Raw genomic sequence first — 16,978 nt, 5'->3', positions numbered from 1 at the left:
AGGTCGAAACGTGATCTTATGGCGTATCTTTACAACGTTAATAACATATACAATAAATTAAGGGGACAAATCTCTATGTCTCACTTGTAACCTTAATGCATGTCGTGTTTCATTCTGAATGTCCTCTATGATTGTAGCTCTTTGTATTTAAAGCAGCTAATCAAGTGAATATATCTATCCTACTATTCTCAGTCATATTTACCCGTGAGTTCCATTTGTCAAAGGATCTCACAGCATTAACATCTTTTTTATATACTCCCAAGGTGGCCAAACAAAGGAATAAATATATTGTTGAAGCGGTAAAGCGGAAAGCAACAGAAGTTTTGGAAGTATTTATCCGAGAATTTATCGTGTCCACAGAGTTTAGTGCTACTGAATTGCCATTCGACGGATTCTTAGTTCTTGAGTTTGGATTGAATTGGTAAAGCATAAAAACAGAATAGTGAATATGAACATAAAAAGAATACATTATTTGGAAAGAAATAACTTATCAGACATGTAAATACACTCACTCCTCACAAACTTAAACTTATCACTCTGATGCACTCAACTTACATTACTCATCAGAATCACCACATATCTCTCACATCAATGTCCATTTCTACAACATCGACGAGAGTTCAACTTATTGCTCTTTCGACAATATCTCAATTGATCGAACAGCACAAAAGCATTAAACTCTGATATTATGCGGATGTTAACCCCAGACCTATCTCTAGAATCTAAAGCAAACAAATATCCCCCTAATCAAGACTTATAATGTCCATTTCTACAACGATACAAATCCAAAGCATTTAAGCAAAAAGATCGAGGAAACATCAACAAAGATTTGTAAAGCAAACTTTATACAATAATAGAGTAACAAATATACATAGGTTTAGAGTAAACTTACAAACAAACCCAACAAAAAGGAAACACATAAAGAGGAGAAGAGATAAACCAAATATCTCACGGGTTGTCAGCTCCGATTGATGAGCAGTCCACCTCCGATCATCCAAATACATAACCCAATGTTGTTTTCAAGCTATCTAGACCAATAAATGAAGGTTGATGAGTTGGGGTTCCAAAATAACCAAAACATAACCTAAACAATATGTTTTTCCCATGTTTATACACTTGGAAACTCACAGAGCGCGCGGCGCGCGCTTGGATGGCACATCGCGCGGTCTGGGTTGTCAACAAAAAATAGCTTTAGTAAAATTGTCATAAAAGTATATGAAAAGACACACGTCGCGCGCTTCGACACTTTTTTGCTCATGCTCCAAATACGCATCAATACCTACAAAAAGACACAAAAACTATCAAACGGTATAAAAGTATATGAAAATACAACTATTCACAAAGTATACAGATTTTCGAACAAAACGGGGAATTATTCAAAAGGTATTAATAAAAAGTATTGATCAATGCAACAAATTATATACACAAAATAACGATATTTTTGCATTTATCAAACTCTCCCCAACTTAAACATGTTTGTCCTCAAACAAGGCCAAACACTCAGAGAATCAAAAGTAAAAATCCAAAGAATCAAGAATCAACAAAGTTTAGAAAAATGAAACAATCGCACGGTTCAAACAAAAACACACAAACAAAGTAAAAATTTACCACAATCCTACAACGACACATGAAAATGAAACGAATTCTAAGTACAAAAATCATACAAAACATTCTAAACAAAACATGCTCAATCACGAATTACGCCTAGCAAACACTCATCGGTAGATGAAAAACACCAGAAGGTGAAAACTTTGACACACACCCAACAATCTTGCAAACAATAGATAAAATTATGTGTTCATCCAAAAATAGTATTGAAAATGCAACGATACAAATCACAAGGTCTTTCAAGGTTGTAATGTGGCTCGGTTAACAAACAAGTGATAAGTCCTAAAGCTACTCGAAACAAAAACTCGCCTAAACCTAAGGAAGTAATTACTTCTACAAAGTTTCAAACAATGGAATTTCAATCAAACTTCTTCTTTCATTCCAAGTTTCACACCAAACAAAATACTTATTGCACACTTTCATTTCATACTCTTTTTTATTTTTATTTTTCAAACTTTTCTCTTTTTTCTTTCTTTTTCACTTCTTTTCTTTTTTTCTCAACCTCATAGCAACCAAGCAATCAAGCAAGTTATCAATCTCTCCCCAACTTGAATTCAATCAACATTAATGTGTGAATACTCCTACTTTCTAGGGTAATGTAAAAACCTATACATCAACACAAAGTTGAGATTCAATAAAACAAATAATCGACATCCATGCAAAAATGAGAACCAAACACTCATAGCAAGAATTTAGCAAAAACAACATGCACAATGAAAAAAAGGCTCAACGGAGATAACGAAAGATCACACACTCACAAGGTGAATCGACTATTTGGCTATGGTTGTTGTGCTAAAAATGAAACAAATGCCTTGATCACTTTCATGTTTTAACAAAATCAATACAAGCAACAGATTAAACATAATAAAATCCAGTTAAAACAAGAATTGTCGGTCTCTTGCATATATGAACAACGAAAAGCTTCCTCACAAATAAATGGTGGAAAAAGAGAACTAAAGTGATTCATACCATGAACAAGTAATGCAAAAAGAATGAATGGCATGATCAATGTACAAATGACAAGTTTCCTAATCATGTTATGCTATAAAAAGCGATAAATGAGTATCTTGCACGTACAACTTTGAACAATATCATTACCGCACAATTGACAAATTGAAACAATCAAAATTGGAGAATCACCAAATGCTACTTCAAGCGATCGGACCAAAATTTGAATCCAAACAACAACAAAATGAACTAAACATAATACTAGTAATTACTACTAAATAGCATAGGTGAAAGTGGAAAAGCAGAGGGGGTCAAGTGAACAAATAAAAAAAATTCAATAGCTGAAAGTAGCAGGGCGCGCTAAGCGCGCTACACCATAAAAGCAAAAACCAGTCCAGAAGACTGCACAACTGGTGTAAACTCCACTTAACACCTACACATCTCATTTTACACAACTAACATAATTTACAAAAGTCAAAATCGTTGGGGTGCCTCTCAACAAGCGATTGTTTTACATCGTAAGCTCGACACCTTTATTGTGCACAGGTAGTAACTTCCTCCATGATACGCCAATGCTTTCGTCTTAACGCACAACTAAAGAAAATGCCTAACCACATACTTGAACAAACGTTACAAAACAATAATATTTACAACAATACGTAAACAACACATATGTGAACAAACTTCAACAATAAGAAAAATCATAATTTTTACAAACGGTTTGGTGAAAATGAATAAACAAGTTGAAAAATGAATATTTATAATTAAAGAGCTAATCTGAGTTCAACTTGTTTAGTCAGTTAATGAAACAAAATTGAAATATGTTTAACTATACACAAGTATACAAGTATCAATATATACGATATCTACAAAACTCAAAAACAAAGAAACTATCACAATGCGATCCAACAGAAGTTTTGGAAGTATTTATTCGGGAATTTATCGTGTCCACATAGATTAGTGCTACTAAATTATCGTTTGACGGATTCTTAGTTCTTGAGTTTGGATTGAATTAGTAAAGCATAAAAACAGAAAAGTAAATATGAACATAAAAAGAATACATTCTTTGTAAAGAAACAACTTATCGGACATGTAAATATACTCACTCCTCACAAACTTAAACCTATCACTCCGTTGCACTTGTCGCACGCTCGCGAAAAATGAACAGAGTCGCCACCAATATATTTATCCCATAAGGGAAAGGAATACCAGGAAACCTAACAAAGGAAGGAACAGGGTCTTACGACCAGAGAATCAAGGTACGGGAGTCAGTTACGCGAGGGGAAGGTACTAGCACCCCTCACGCCCATCGTACTCGATGGTATCCACCTATGTTTGTTTCTATCTAAAGGGTGTATACTATGTCTATGTCTATATGTGAATGAATGCAAAATGTAGGGAAAATAAAGAATTGTACTCGCACGGGCCCTACCCCGCTGCCTACGTATCCTTTTCAGGAATCAGAGTTACCGTAGCTCGGCTCACGATTTTCTGTTTGTTTTTGTGTTTTTTAGTTGGGCGGAGTTAACGCTCGCGCTCTTGCATAAGGGGACAGCCTAGGATGCAATGGAGCGGAGATAACAATGCCCTTAAGAAAAGAGGGAAGAGAGAGAGAATTGGTTTGTATCTTTTAAGGGTAATTCCATGATGACGAAGACCCACTACAAGGCTTCGCATCACTTCCTTACTTTGTTTCAAATCTAACCATTTATTAGTGTTTTAAGTGTTTTTGGTTGGTGTTTTTTTTAAGGGGATTTAATTTTGTGACTTAGATCATACCAAAAGGATTTTGTTTGTTTTTTTGAATATTTAGAGAATGCACATCGAGGTCTACACCACAATTGATTCTCTAAATGACGGACAAGAAATACATCGAAATCTACATTCCAATCATTTCTTTTCCGTTTAGTAGAAAAGAACGTACATCGGGGCCTACGCCCCAATCATTTCTTTTCTACTACGTGGGGAAGAACGTACATCGGGGCCTACGCCCCAATCATTTCTTTCCCACCATATATCAGAAGTGTGACAGTATGATCTTTGTCAGGTTTTTATTAAGTATTTTAAAAGTTGAAAAGAAAAAGAATGAAGAAAGGGAACTATTCCTAAATTCTAATCTAAGTTGTCTAATTCCTATTTATGTCTAATGGAGTCTAAAAATAGGCCAAAAAATATGGCCAAAGTCAAGTAACAAAGTCACACAAAATCATATAGAAATCAACATGTAAATGATACAAAAGCAATTCAAACCTTAATGCAAAACTAAACACAAAACTATTTTTATGACCCTTTTTGTGGAGGAAATTAAATGTCAAAATTAACCTAAAAATCTACTATTTTTTTATGAGTTTTCTAATGTCAAAGATTACCTAACAATCTACTATTTTTATGGGTCTTTTTCAAGTGTTAAGGGGTTCAATCAATTAATGTCGAAATTAACCTAAAAGTCTACTATTTTTTATGAGCTTTATTGGTGTTAAGGGAATTCTAATTCAAGTCAAAATTATACTAAAAAACCTAAATGCTACTAAGCCTAAACTAGTATTTTTTTTATGAGGTTTTTATGTCATTTTATCAATTAAAGGACAAAAATCATTCCTAAAAATGTGATCTAAAATCTAACAAGAAAATTTATATCGATTTTATTGTGTCTAAAAAGGAATAAGAGAGAAAACAAACTATGTAACAATCTAAAGTCTAAACAAGAGAAATAGTGAACCAGGGATGTGAAAGTTGATAATGCTGGTGTGGTTAGTAAATAGGCGCAGAGGCCCAAGCAAATGGCCCATCAGACTTGTTTTTGTCACAGTTTTTTCTCATGTCAAAAAGGAACTTGGGCTGTATAGGGTGCGCATAACAGTTTTGTGAAGGCCCAGAAGAGTACTGATCCACATTCTAGATTTTTAGATTTTACTCCATTAATCTGCCAGATATCTTAATGTTCTAATTAACACTTAAACTAATTGCGACTAATCTTCACTTAATATCACACTAATCTCAATTAATTCAATTAATCAAAGCAAGAGATAAAAGGGGAATTAGGTCAAGAGAATTGTGACCTTTGAGCTTTCTTCATTCAAAAGATCTCACTCTTTCTTCTTCACCGAGAAACGGCGACGGCAACCTCCCTTGCTCCGGCGCGATTCGCGACACACCACTCTCCTGTCTCCACTTCAAATCGATCATCTCTCAACAATGACCTCTCCGAATCAAGCTCGTTCTCATCTCAGATTACCTCTCGTCTCGATCGGAGTTTCTTCACGGTGGCGGAGAATTTCGAAGAGGAGATTCAGGTACAATTCTATTTCCGCAGCAATCACCTTCTCCTTCTTCTTCGTTTCGTATTTTCTGAATCGCGAACTCGGTGTGATGCCGTTGTTGTCGTTTGTTGTAGCGTTGTGAGGGTGATGACACGATGAAGACGCGTTGATAGAGTCAAAAACCTTGAGGATTGCAGAACCACGAACAAACGGAGAAGATTGAAGATCATGAAGAGATTTTCTGTTGCCAAGATTGAAGAATTTCTGCCAAATCTTTGAAGGTTGGAGATTTTTTTAAAGTTGAAGAGCGAATTCGAGAGAGATATTGAAGATTTTCAGAGTTAAAGAACTCGGTTCTCTTGTGATAGTTTCTGTTCGAGTTTTTTGTTACTCTTTTTCAGTGATGAAGAATGGTAGAGATTGTAGAATCGTGGAGGTTAGTGGATGAAGATGATGAGGAATGGTGTGAAGATGATGAAGAGTGGGTGATGGTGTGTGAAGATGAATGAGGGTGAAATGGCGTGAAGCTTGGATGGAGGAGGGAGAGGGGAATATATTGGTGAGAGAAGGGAAGAGAGATCAGTTAGAGAGTGTTTGGATTCAGTTATCGTTTGTAACTGATTTAGTTAGGTTGTTAGGATTCTGTTATGGTTGTTAGAGGACAGTTAGGAATTCTGTTACGGGGCATTGGTTAGTAACTTCTGTTAAGGACTATTGCTTGGTAGTTTGAGTCAGTTTGGAGGTTTGGTTATTTTGCTATTTGAATGTTAATTGGTGTTGTATGCTGAAAACAAGTAGAAACTGGGTTAGTTTTTTATTTGTGTTTGAATTGGATTTTTCTTGTGCAATATGCTGCGGGTTTGGACATGGTGTATGTGGACTGTTTTGGAGAATTTGTAAGTTCTCTTGTGTTATGTACAGGTAGCAATTCTGACTTTGGGAACAGTTATGGTTTCCTTTTTTTGGGTTAAGACATGGGATCCTTGAATGCAAAGTTAATCTCGAACCGTTACGGGATAGAAATTAGGGAAGGGGTGATCTTGATGTGTCTTCTACACAACTGTTAGGATGTTAGGATGCGTTTATGAATGGAAACTTATATGATAAGTTGCAGCATCTCTTTGTCTATTGCGGTCCGGTTTCGGTTTATTTTGTTTTCGACTCTTATTTGCTTTTCTTTGTTGGTGCAGGGCTGGATTTATTAATTGAAGCAGGGCTATAACATTCATTTGCAGCACATGATGAAGTTTTGAATGATGAAGAAGTGGAAATGGTTAACAGCATAAGGAAATGCAAGTGAAGGGTTTTAGGAAAACATGAGTCAATTGTATTTTTTGTTGCTGAAGTTTTCTATGTAGTTGTAATACATGGGTTTGTAATGATGTAATTTGTGTAATTTCTTCAAGTGTAAGAAGGTTTGAATTTTTGTAATGAGTTTGAATGGGCTTTCTTGTATGGACTTGTGAATTTGATGAACGATATTCGAATCAATGGATATGTGATAGAACATTTGGATTTGGGCTTTGAATGGAAATGGGTTTGCACATGAATCTTGTAAGAGATATTTTTTGTATTGCATAGAGACTATATGCCTTTTGTACTTTGATTAACCTCGAACAAATTACGAACAATGGAGTCATTTGGACCAATACCTTGAATCCTTCTACCAACCAATGAAGCCATAATTTTAATCAATCCGTCCATGTTGACAAGCAAACGATCCTGCTTTAAACCAAATTAATCTTATAACCATGCTCACGCTCTTAGCAATTCTTTGCAAATTAATCTATAAGTCTTCTTTTGCCTTGACAAAGTTCCTCGTTGAAGATAGTATTTGAAGCATAAAGGAAAGCCTTGTCCCGAAGTACACAATAACCATGAATCCAAACCTTACTCTCACAGTCCAATGCTCTAAGGAGAACTTGATGAATCAATGATATTTGATATGTACACCTCAAAATCACTATATGAACCCTTAATGATTCAAGGTCCTTGATCCCAATGTCAATTTTATTAGTTAATGAATGCATGATGAGTTATATGACCTAATGGGAGGTATGTACATGAGATTATGAAATGCCTAAGCCTAAGCCAGTTAGAAGTTAAAGGGTAGGACAAATTTGGGGTATGACAGCACTCAATTTACAGTACTCGTCAGAATCACCACATATGACTCACATCAATGTTCATTTCTGCAACACCAACGAGAGTTCAACTATATTGCTCTTTCGACGATATCTCAATCGATCGAACAACACAGAGGCATTAAACTCCGATATTATGTGGATGTTAACCCAAGACCTATCTCTAGAATCTAAATCTAATAAATATCCCCCTAATCAAGACTTATGATGTCTATTTCTACAACAACACAAATCCAAAGCATTTAAGCAAAAAGATCGAGGAAACACCGACAAAGATTTGTAAAGCAAACTTTATACAACAATAAAGTAATAAATATACATAGGTTTAGAGTAAAATTACAAACAAACCCAACAAAAATGAAACACACAAAGAGGAAAATAGATAAACCAAACATCTCACGGGTTGTCAGCTCCAATTGACTAGCAATCTACCTCTGATCATCCAAATGCATAACTCAATGTTGTTTTCATGCCATCTAGACAAAAAAAAAATGAAGGTTGATGAGTTGGGGTTCAAAAATACCCAAAACATAACCTAAAAAATTTATTTTCCCTATTTATAACTTGGAAACTCGCAGAGCTCGCGCCACGCGCTGGGAGGGCGTATCTCACGGTGTGGGATGTCAACAAAAAAATAGCTATAGTAAAATTGCCATAACTTGAGAACCGTAAATCTGATTTATGCCCGGTTCGAAGCGTTGGAAAAATTATTCAATTTATTATCTAAAAATTAATAAATATCAACCAAATTTATGATTTCTTATTCTTTGATTTTGAGCCTTATTCATTGACGAGTTGCTTAAAATCACACGTTTGAAGTCGTGTCTTCGATACCGTATTGCTCATGCTCCAAATACGCATCAATACCTACAAAAATACACAAAAACTATCAGACGGTATAAAATTATATGAAAATACAAATATTCACAAAGTATACGGATTTACAAACAAAATGAGGAGTTATTCAAATGGTATTAATAAAAAGTATCGATAAGTGCAACAAATTATATACACAAAATAACGATATTTTTGCACTTATCATATATGACATAAATTCACAGGAGCAAAATATATCAAGATAACTTATTCATAACATTCAAAATACTAATAATTCATTAAATTTCACATTATCCAGCAAAGCAAATTTAGCTCATAATGAGAAAAACAAGCACAATACAGAAAAGATCTTAAGTTACACCTTCCTAAAAAAAAGATAGAAATGATAAACCTAAGGATGACTCTTCAATCAGTTGCAATTTGTTAATCATCAAGCGACGTCTCCCGTCGTGCCAAAATTATTCGTTTTCCTTAATTTCTCTTCTGCATAATTTTTTCCAAGTTTCAAAACTTATTTCTTTATTGCATTTCAGCTCTATTTATAGAGGTTTTCCAACTACATAATGTCTCTCTCTTTGGTTCTTGGGCCTTTATAATGATCCATTAACTTAAGCCCAAAGAATAAAGTATATTCCTTTGTATTGTACTATGATCGTACACTACACATGGGAGACAACATGATATTATGGCAACATTGCAGCAGCAGTGCAGGAGCAGGAATGATACATTAGCAGCAACTAACTTTGACAGTTTTTTAGAATTTTGTTTTGTAGCATTTTCATCCTTATCCATTCATTTTCTCCAACTTAACCCTATTTTCTTCTCAACTATTTGTCACATCAGCAATAATATCGAATTTGAGAACTCATATAAGCATATTCTGGCTCAAGCTTTGTTGAGTATGGGTCATAAATTTCTAGCGTGACACTTCCTGGCGTGATAGAACTCGTCGCAGAAGCTAATTCTGCACAAGCACAAAATACATAAAATTTACAAAATGGAGCACTTAATGTGCTCTATCCAAAATTAACTAAAGTTCCATAAAACATAAATAAATGACATTGCTCAAGATATAAATTACGCTAAAATTAAAGTATAAAATGATTAGATATCTCACATAAAGTGAGATATCACGAATCGATTATGAGACTCAAATAAGAAAGCTTTTTATTTGATATTTGATCAGCACAATCTGCACTTAATACTTTCCAGGAATACACGCTCAAATCCTCAGATGGCACACTATAAATAGGTATGCCTTTCTTGACTTTCTCTTGAATCTCATACTTGCTTTTGTAAGTTCTGTTTCTTTTCTTAAGTATCATCGAGGTCTCCTCTAGTCAAAAATCCATAATCACACAAAGAACAAATAATTTCTCTGTAAGGCTAATAAACCGCAAGCAAGAAGAAAAGATGACAATCTTATCCAATAGAATTATCCAACCTTGGTACCTTGATCCAAGCCTTTTGAAAAGCCATAAGCCCTATCATCAAATTTGTCAGGCTTCCCTCAAAGAAATCTTCACAAAAATACTGGATAGGAGCTTCTTAAACTTAGTAAGAGAATTCTACCCGAACCTTAGACTAGTAGGATCCTCTCTAAAAACATCCGTAAGAAGTATGGAAATCACCATTCACAAGGACCACTTTATGAGAACCTTTGACTTGCCCTCTGATGGGATGACTTACACCCACGGTAAGCCCATTGACTTCAAAAAATATAAATATTCATCTGCCATTAATCCCCTCATAATAAATCCCATAGATAAAAATAAATCCCCATTCAAAACCACTTACCTAAAACCGAATGTTAGAATATTACACTATCTTATCACTATAATCTTCTTCCCAAGGATCATAAACCATGACTATGTAATTATGGAAGATGTAATACCCTTATGGCTCCCAACCAATTGGATAGAAATCATTTTCAACCACATGATCAGATGTAGGGTAAGTTCATATGTAGGAATACCATATGTGAAGGTAAATCATGATACAAAGCGCAGCGAAAAAACAAAAAATTTCCTTTAGTTAATCCTTACGAATGATGCATGATTAGTGATAGAATGATTACCTCTTGTGGTGATTAACAACTTTGGTGCAAATTTGGATGAATTATCACGTGCATTGGTGAAGAACAACGTATCTACTCAGTCCACACGAACAAACAACCTTTTGTCTCAGTGTTAGCTTCTACGAATGAAGGTTTTTAGTGAGAGAGAGAGAGAGAGATAGAAATAAGACCAGGGTTTCACAAACCTAATTTCATCCAATGGGAAAGCTTATGCACAAGGATTGTATAGAACTACTTATGTGACTGCAAGGTAAAAGACCCAACTTAAGTGCAACATATAATAATAATAAATAATATATTATAATAACTTTTGTTATAATAAACATATTTTATTATGGTTATATTTTATAACTATTATAATAATATTATTATTAACTATTTATTATATTATACGTTGTTTCGTATTTCACTTAAGTGCACCGTATTTTATGGTGTTCTATAATTCTCTCAAGTACACCGTATCTTACGGTATTTCTTATTTATTTTATCTCTCATAAATTTGTCCTTATGTGTGTGACTTTGTAGGTTCTTGTGACGTTGACAATTATCTTAAATCATAAATATAATAAATAATGAACGGTATCTAGCAACACATCATTGTTACCCATGTAACAAAAATATCATATGATCTAACAAAACCTATTTTGTGATAATGTTTGTGTACAATTACCCTTTTCACCCTTGTCCAGTTCAATTTTTATAGTGTGCTCGGCAAGATATCGCATCTTGTGCCTACATACCCCTTAAGTGCAATAGGAAAGTCAGAGCGTTTGTAGTTCCTCTTAAAAGGAAAATAAAGAGCCAAGTGGCAAAATCTTTTTGGGTGTTGAGCTTTAACAATACTCAATGGGTTTTTAAAATGTTAAGCTTTAACAATACTCAATGGGTTTTTAAAATGTTAAGTTTTAACAATACTTAACAAGTTTTAAAAGGTGTCAAGCATTAACAATACAAGGCAAAGGTAATTTAAAAGAGTAGTGGTTGAGCTTTAACAATACAAAACCAATGTTGATTTAAAGGAGGTTAAGCTTTAACAATAAAAACTATTTTTAAAACAAGGAGAAATTGTTAAGTTTTAACAATACTAAGAACAAAGTAAAAGAGTTGGAAAAGAGAGTGAGTACCTTGACAATTTTAGTCAATACCATCTCATTCCTTTAGATTTTAGCATCAATGAGGAATCATACATCTCAAGCAAGCATTAAGGGTTAATATCTCAAGTGGTGTGTGAGACATGATATGTGTATCATGAACACAATTAAGGTATGAACATCGAACAACAAGTATGGATAATCATCAAGAAAAAGGATCGTATCAAACATATAAACATGGTAAGATTAAGACAAACATTACTCATGGTAATCACCTTAAGCATACAAGGTTAATCACAAAAATATGGCAATATCAAATGAGAAACCCTAAAGGATTATCATGGTATAAACTCAAAGATGAACAAGTGCAAACATCAAGGCATGATATCAAGTCAATAAAATATTACATGGATTAGGGTTTATGAAATTAGAGTTTTCAAGACAAAAGCTTCACATTCTAATCATGCTTTAATCATTTGAAAAAGAATAGAGCCTAATTAATTCATGGTATGAACAACAAAAGACAAAGACATCCAAATGAAATGGTATTAATATCAACATTTTATCAAAAAGATTATATTAAACAAGTATTAAAAATTTAAACAAATTAATTTTAAAAAAACATGCTTTTAATGATTTTTGAATATATTAAATATAAATGTATAAAATATTAACCATTTACTAAAGCATAAAACAATATGAATCAAACATGTTCATGGTATTAATCTTCACTTAAACATGGTATAAATCCCAAAAAAACGAGTTATGCTCTAGTAAACAAGTTAATTATGGTATCATGGCATCAAGAGTTTATCATGAAATTAGGCCACACAAACTTTCAACATGATCTAAATGATTTAAACAAGAAAGAAACATATTTTTGGTTTTTTTATTTAATACACTAAATACAATAAAATAATATCAAGACTTGATTAAATAAATACAATATTTTTGAATTTTTTATTATATTAATAATAAATAAAATCATAAATGATAAATAAATAAGTAAAGTAAATAAAAAAGAAAATGAAAAGACAAAAAGAAATAGAAAAAAAAAAAGAGCTCAAGTGAGCAAAAGGAAAATGTCATAAAGATAAAATGCTATGGAATGTAAAGAGCATAAAATAAAGTGCGGAAATATAAGGCCCAGAAATATAAGTTGCGTTAGAAGTAACAGTTATTACAAAATAAGGTTAGTGTTAATGATCAATATTTGGGACCAATGTAGCTTCAAGGAAGCGTTTCAATTTATGTATCCTTATATGTTTTGAGAAATGACACTTGAAGTTCATTTTCCTAACATATGATACAAGTGAAAACATGGGTGGATCAAGACCTAAGTCAAGGAAACTTATGAGATCATTACATCAATCAAACATTTCTTAAGACCTTAGGACAAACTTATCACCATCCCAAAGTACTCAAAGTAATCTCATGATCACCTTAAAGTATATTTGAAATGATGAAAGTTTATCAAGCCTTAATCCATACTTAATTGAACAAGATGAATCATCAAAGTCCAATTGATCCAAAAAGAAAAAAAGAAGAAGAAGAAGATGGAGATGGAGGTTCAAGAACACTTTTCAACTCTTGATTTAAAATATGTTCTGGACTAGCCCAATTGTTCCAATTGGCCCAATTCACTCATAAGCGTAAAACGGTCTAAGAAGCATTGGCCCAATCTGCGGAGCCAGCAGGAGGAGACTAATCAATAGGTCTCCCACAACTAAGGGTTATCCGAGCACGGTGGGCATTCGTCCTCGCCAAAGGCTAGTTCCTTTTGCTTAGCTATCCAGGACCTAGTCAACGGTTCCCTATATTTTAGGCCCGGGAATTACGCCCAGACCCACAAATATAGCGTAACCCAATCCTCACCAAAGAGAACACTATAGAGGGGAAGTTAATCCAAACTTTACCCAAAACTTCATACTTTCTATTGTACCTTTGTTCTCTTTCTTACTTTGGCATCGGAGTGCCTTGCGGGTGCACCCCCTTTTTTCACTCATCCATCATTGAAGATTAAGTCGTCCGTTGCTGACCACTTGTTCTGCACTGTAATACGGTGAACCGACTTTATATAATGTTGCGGATAACAAGAGTCGCCACCGACTTTTATTTTATCCAATTTAAAGAAAGGCTAAAAAAACAGAAAAATACCTTTTAAAAAGATTTTGAGTTCGGGGGGTAAATTATACAAATGGAAGGTTTAAAGCACCCTTTGTATCCATGGTTATCCATGGGCTCTTAATTGCTTTGCTCACTTTTGTTTTCAAAATGTTTGAATTGCTTGAAAAGCAGTGTGTGAATAGAAATTTGAATAAGAATTTTAGCTTGTAAATAAGCGTAGTCTTTTTGAATTTGATTTTTGAAATTAATGGGAAAAAGAGTTTGAATTTGAATTTGAAAAAGAGCAAGCAATTAAAAAGCAATTACCCTAAGTTTTAAAATTCGTTCTTTTAGATTTTCAGGGCTATCCATGCCATAGGAGGGTAGGAAGTCCTTTTATTGGAAGTTGAAGGGTCATCAAGATATCGTTCGCCATAAAACTGTCCCTGCCATAAAAAGGGCAAGTAGTCTAAGGGAAGGATATAATAGTCATTAAATATTTTAGGCATCATGCAAGGATACCTTAGCAATGGGACAATCATCCTTTTCGAGGCAACTTCGAGGGACTAGACAATTTTCAATCTCTTTAGGCAACCTTGCTTTAGGTATCCTCGGAATCAAGGGACTTTGACTATTTTAAGGCATTATCAATAAGGCAACAAGGCAACAGTAATAAGGTAACAAGGCAACCAGAGGGATTACCCTAAAGGTGTGTGGGTGCAACAATCAAGTGGTTAATTCAGATATTTTATCTTATAATTATGATATAATTCAGTTCAAGGCTTGGACTCCCTAAGATTACTAACCACGCAGTTTAAAAAATATACAAAAATTAAAGGCAGAAAAATAAAAGTCCTACGCTATTACAGTAAACACCTGCGGGGAAGGGGAAATAAAAGGCAGAAACTAAGAGGGAACAATAATTAGTAATAATCCTTGAGTGCCTTGATCTTCCTCGAACCCCCGATCAATTCTGAAAATTAAAAGGAAAATAATAGGGGTGAGAAATGTTAGTGCATTATAGATCTATAGATTAATTATACAAACCTTAATTGGTGCAAACAAACCAAGTAAAATAAATAATTATATAAATAACTATTTTGTAAAAATTATTACATAAAAAAATGTTTAAATAAATTAAAAATAAAATTAAAAGGGAAAGATTCAGGACAAACCCTGATTTTTTAGGGAACAAGGTTTTAAAAAAAACCGGAGGCTATTAGGGTTTCTAAATGAATCGAGGTTAACAAACTTAAGAATTATTTACTTAAAAAAAGATATATGCAAAAAAAATAATTTTTAAATGTTAAAGAAACAATTTCTGATGAAATTAAAAAAAATCGAGTTTTCGATTAAAAGAAATAATTGTCAAAATGCACATTATTTAGTTAATATACAATTTTTAGAAAAATAATTAATGAGTAAAAGAAAAAGAAAATAATTTAGAAAAAAGAAAATAAAAAAATAATAAAAAGATTAAAACTTAGCTTTTGATCCAGTGTGGTTGAATCTTGAAGGAGCATGGTAGTCTTGCGTGCTGGAGCGTTGGATTTGGTCCCTGAGAAAATCTGATGGTAATCAACTGAGGGCGCATGGTATGCAGGCATGGGGCGATGCACCAGATCTGTGAACAAACAATTTGGAAAAATAACAATGTCATTCCTGGGTATCGATCCCAGGACCTTGTGGTGAAGCATCCTTACTCCTTGCCAATTATACTACGCATTGTTAGTTGATAGTGGAACAGAAACAAAAAGATAAATAGACAACATTAAAGCAGTAATGGAGAAGTAAAAAAGGAGTCAATTGGGTCCCACTATTTCTACGCAAACCAATGAGATGGAGAGAGGAAAGTCTGAATTGCTGACCGGCGAATCAGGATCTGCCCAGGTGCCACGTAAACAGGTCAAAAGGGTCAGCAACCAGGGCTGTCGGAATCGTAAGATTCTGGTATTCTTCTCCGGCCGTCCACGGCGGCGGTACCTGCGAAAACGGAGAGAACAGAGAAACGAGACGTCTAGGTCCACTTAAAATTGCCTCCTGATCACGAATATGCCGTCCATATGGCCTGAAACAGCCTGCAAACTGAGATACGATGATGCATGGTCGTGTGCCCTAACAATGGCACATTCTTATTTCTGCGTTCAAGCTCACGAATAATGGTTCAAAAACATTCCAAACATCATCATGGACAAATATATACACATGGAATCAATTAAAAAGGCATGAATTATGAGTTTGAGTTTGAGAGAAATAAGCAAACCGGAGGAAGCCATGGCGTGAGTTGTGTTGCATAGTTGGCTTCAAAGGTGACTGGGAATTACTCTTCCTACCCTCAGAAACGTGTTGCAAGGTTTGAAACTGCTTGAGATTGGTTGTAGGATTGAAACCGTTAGAGTGACTTTTGTGAGAATTTTGAGAGAGCTAGGGTTGTTCTTGGGGCCAGGTTTTTTCGTCCCCTAAAATTCTGAACATGTTTAGTATATATAGGAGCATGAATTAGGTTAACAAAATTGGAAGGAGATCACATATCTTGGCCCATGGAAATTTGATTGAAAATATGTGTAAAAACCTTCTATTTTAGATTCAATCATATGCCAATTGACTCTTAATGATTTCCTTGGTCCTCAATATCCTATTTGATTAATTATATTGTGATTCATGCATTCAACAAGATTTATTTGTGATTTATTCAATTTATTTTGATTTAATTTGATTTTATGTGAATAAATTCAAAACTAAATAAAATAATATCACAAAATAGATGGGGATTGGCCTATGGGCCTTCTATAAGCTTAGAATCACGTGGGAATCTCAAAAATATAGGCCCATTATCCAAACTCTCAAGATTCACCACTTTGGCCTTCATGCATTTTCTCAAAATTGCTCAACTTCAGCAAGTCATAA

Source organism: Vicia villosa, linkage group LG1 (assembly GCF_029867415.1).
Source record: "Vicia villosa cultivar HV-30 ecotype Madison, WI linkage group LG1, Vvil1.0, whole genome shotgun sequence".
NCBI lineage: Eukaryota > Viridiplantae > Streptophyta > Magnoliopsida > Fabales > Fabaceae > Vicia > Vicia villosa.
This window is presented reverse-complemented; position numbering follows the sequence as displayed.